Below are 4,332 nucleotides of genomic sequence, written 5' to 3'. Positions count from 1 at the left end.
TCATTACCATAATTATGAATTATCAGAACATCTGTAATAGGTTCTGTCAGGTGTTAGTGACCCATTGATCACTTTCACTTTATTAGCGACATAGAGGGTACGAATAATATGCATCAAGTCAATAATATGCATGTATTTACACATTTACATTCTCAACACCTCGAGTATAATTTCAAAGCTAAGTCACAACACAGACGCCAGGTGTGGTTGACGATAGTTCAGGTACTGCTGTCAAGTGCCCAGTTCCTCCGAACAGGTGAATCGTTCTTCACCATCACAGGCCCTGGATAGAGCGTCGGTTGTCAGCGGAGTTCTCGGGGAGTATTATGACATGCACAGGATAAAAGGAAACTGTTTGTGTGTGAATCATAAACTTATTTATGTTTGTTCTGGACGAAGGCTTCACCTGTTTATAGTAGCAGTCGGTACTCTAGCGATTGAACTATTTGCTTTACAATATACGGTTCGAGATTTGTTATCAAGCATATTGATCTATACTCAGTGCTTATCTACAGTACTTGTCTGTCAAAGGTCAATGCGCTTGGATATCCGACCTCTCCCGCTCAGATAAGTTGTTACTCACGTCCACGATACACAGTGAGAATAGGCATTGTCATAGCTTGTTTTGTGAACGAGTCTTCTATACCTCTGAACTCTGAACTCTGGTACAGTATTTCCGATATCTAGCCTCAGTGTTGGACAATGAGCACCGCCGTGAAGTATTTCTTGCATCATCTTTCCAATCACAGCCCCACATGTCATGGAATCTTTTAGCGTTTTTATACTGCTTCATAAGTAGTTCCTTCGCTGGTACACCAATTTAATTGTCAATCTCGAACACTTTCGTTACGTGGATGTCCTTCAGCTTGTGGGAATACCATACTGGATTAGCGAACTACATATAGGGTCACCAGTGTCTTGTATAACCAGATTAGGCCCTTCATCAAGATCATATTTTAAACTATTGTTTGTTTAACCTTGAAGCGTTAATATGACTTCCTTCCCGACTACTCTCACTTGTTTTATCCATTCCTGCAACTACTCTTAGTGTATCGGCCAACATTTGAATGGACGAGTGAATAACATCTGATGTTATATTTCTACTATTATAAAGTCACTGATCTATGGTATCCCCGTATCCCATGACCGTTCAACTTGATTTGCAGCTTTTTATACGGCTGATATTGATATTGAAACAGTTTATTTAGTCAGAAAAATACAGATACAGGGTGGACAATTACAAAAACATTGACCATGCTAAACCGAGAGCCTGAGCCCTCTTAGTGGCACCTGATATAGTATACAGTACACTGTACATTTATCGCAAGGAATTATTATATAATATATAATATTATTAACTCGGATTACAACATGCAACATGGCGTTAGTAAATATGTATTAAATGCTATCACGTTTATCACATTTTTATTCTTTATATTTTATAAACATACACACATTTTTACAGCAGAGTATAGTTGATATACAGTAATCTGATAAGTGGATCAAAGTGATACAACATGGGAGGTGTTAGGGTCAAACAAGGACGAGGGAAGCAGACCAGTGGTATATTCATTGCAATGATAATTTCTATCAACGTGACAGTATATGATATAATGGTTTCTAATAGTACAGTAAAAGTGTAAAGTAGAAAAGTAGATGGGAAGGGTGGGCCCGGCGGTATCTGTCCAGATGGGTCTGGACACGTAGGGTTGTCAAAATCCTTCGTCCGTGTATACCATATTGTTTCACACCGAGTGGGGATAGATACTTCTTTTACCGTGTGTGCCTCTGATCAGAGCCACATAATTTAGCAAACTGTTCGTTTGTGTGATCAGTTTTTTGCTCTCAATTACTGTCAGTCATTGTCCGCATAACCCTTCAAGCAGAGGATGTGGGTGCCAGGGGCCCCCATAGTGTATGACAGTGAATCAAGTATTGGTAAACAAAATCATGGTAGATTTCTTTCATTGCTGCAAGAGTGAGTGACTGACGAGCGTGGTATTGGCTACCTTACCGTTTATTGATTTAATTGTTAGTAGTTTGCATGTGGTTTCGCCAGTTTGGTTTATCACCAACCAAAACTCCCAGGAATTTATTATTCTGTTCACGTTTGATGACTCTACTACCAAGGTACAGGGGGTCCAGATGTGGAGGTAAGCTTTTTCTTCGGTGAAAGATTGTGTAGTGGGTTTTTTCGAAGTTTATTACATGTTATCTAGTTCCTGACTTTAGTCAATTCACGGTTTATGATTCTCATTAAGGAATGAAAATCTGAGTGACTAGCATAAATTATTATCGTCTGAAAAGAAATTGTAGTTTGCGAAGGTGTTGGAGTGGACTATGTCATTTATGTACAACAAGAACAGTAATGGGCCGAGGCAAAATAGGTAAGGAGTCCTACTGCTGATTGTTATAACCGACTTACTGATAAGAGGCAAACCATTTGTGGGATAAGCCTTTGACGCCATAATATTCTAGCTTGTAATATTCCAGATTGTACAATCGGTTGCCTCCATCCATGAAGCGCCTGAACTTGCCTAGCTTATACTACAGACGGACAAAGGGCGACCTAATTGAGGTGTATAAGCATCTCAAGGGGCATTCCTCAGTCGAGTGTCCTTTATTGGAGCTTGCGGACGCTCGCCCCACAAGGGGTCACAGCTCAAGATTGAAGAAGCCCTAAGTCCAGAAAACTGTGAGTGCAAACTTTTTCGTAGTGAGAGTTGTGAACTCTTGGAACAATCTACCAGAAAGTGTTGTGACGGCACCGAGTGTGAGCTCTTTCAAGACCAGACTTGACCAGCAATGGAACAGGTTCAGGTACATTCAGGAGCCGGTACATGCCTGTTATTTGCCGACAGTGCGTAACAGAGACTTGACCGATCGCCCAAGTGGCTACCGAGCCGATCAATGGTGAAGAGGATAAAAGTAAAAAGTAAAAGAAGCAACTGACAACTGTGGAGGCCTTTAAGAAACAACTTAAGATCTTTTTTTTATGTAGTGATCCTGAACAGGATATATTGATGGATAATACAGGGTTTAGGAAGTATTAAAACTTAAGGGCATAGGAATGATAGAAATCGAACTGTCATTTTCTGTGATCTATTATTGCAATACAGTATTTCATTTTATTATGAGTCAAGTCTTTGTAGTGCTTCAAGCGCTAGTGAATTCTTTAAAAGAACTGGTGCTTTTGTGAAACAAAAGACCAGCTATTATTATCATTATTATTAAGATGGTACGGTCAACGGTATCAAAGGTTTTTGAAGTCCATGAATATTCCGACTGTGAACTGACTGTCATCAAAGGAGTTCAAGATGTCATTGATAGAGGACAGCAGGGCACTCTGGGTTAACCTTGCTCTGAAGCCAAACTGAGAATCTGTAACGATACGACTGTCACTGCACAAGTTTTGTCTACTACATGCTGGCTTCTCGATTATCTCACTTAAGGCTGAGAGGACTAATATGAGCGATGGTCCTTGAAAAGACCTTAATCGCCTGAATTTTATATGCTGGATGAACTTTAGCAACTTTCAATTTATCAGGAAAGACACCACTAGTGAATTTGTAATTATGTAAGAGAACAGGTGGTAATAGGGGTGCCATTTTCTTGATGATATTCATTGGTAAGTTGTCGTCGCCTGTTGCTGCATCTTTGGACATTTTTATGGTGTTTAATAATTCATTTGCCAGGATAGGGGACAAGAACAGTATATTTTGCTGTATGTTTTGCAGGAAGGCTCTAAATTCCTCTTGGTGAGGATGTTCTCAGCAAGATTCATGCCAACACCGATAAAGTAATCATTGATTAAGTATGTATAGTAAGTTAACGTGTACAGTCTATTTTACCACCATGGTCCAGACCCAGAAACTGTGACCCCCAGAAGCTGTGTTCAGCAGGGGCATCTTGGTATAAATCCAAGCTGGTATTCCGTAACATTAAATTATTTAAGTTAAGATTGTTATGTGTTACAGATGGTCCATGGTGGCATTATCTATGGTGTTTTCAAGTGCATTATAAACAACACAGTTAAGTTCACACGCTTGTAATTATTGATGCATTGCTGATCACACTTTTTACATATGCACGTTAACAAAATCCCACATACATGCATTTTCAATAAGAACTGATACTGTACATCTACACGAGTATTCAATTTCAATTTAGCGAATCAATAGATTTTTGGTGCATATGCGTACGTGTATGCTCAGGTATGCACATTTGTTTTGTGTGCATGATGAAATATTGATGTTGTAAACCAGGATAAGTTAGAAAAATGAATTAAACACACAGGTTGCGCTCCTTGAGGGTCACTTTGCTCCAGCAGAC

The sequence above is a fragment of the Homarus americanus genome, unplaced genomic scaffold, assembly GCF_018991925.1.
Source record: "Homarus americanus isolate GMGI-L3 unplaced genomic scaffold, GMGI_Hamer_2.0 scaffold57965, whole genome shotgun sequence".
NCBI classification, from domain to species: domain Eukaryota; kingdom Metazoa; phylum Arthropoda; class Malacostraca; order Decapoda; family Nephropidae; genus Homarus; species Homarus americanus.
The sequence above is the reverse complement of the archived record's forward strand: the minus strand, read 5'-3'. Positions refer to the sequence as shown.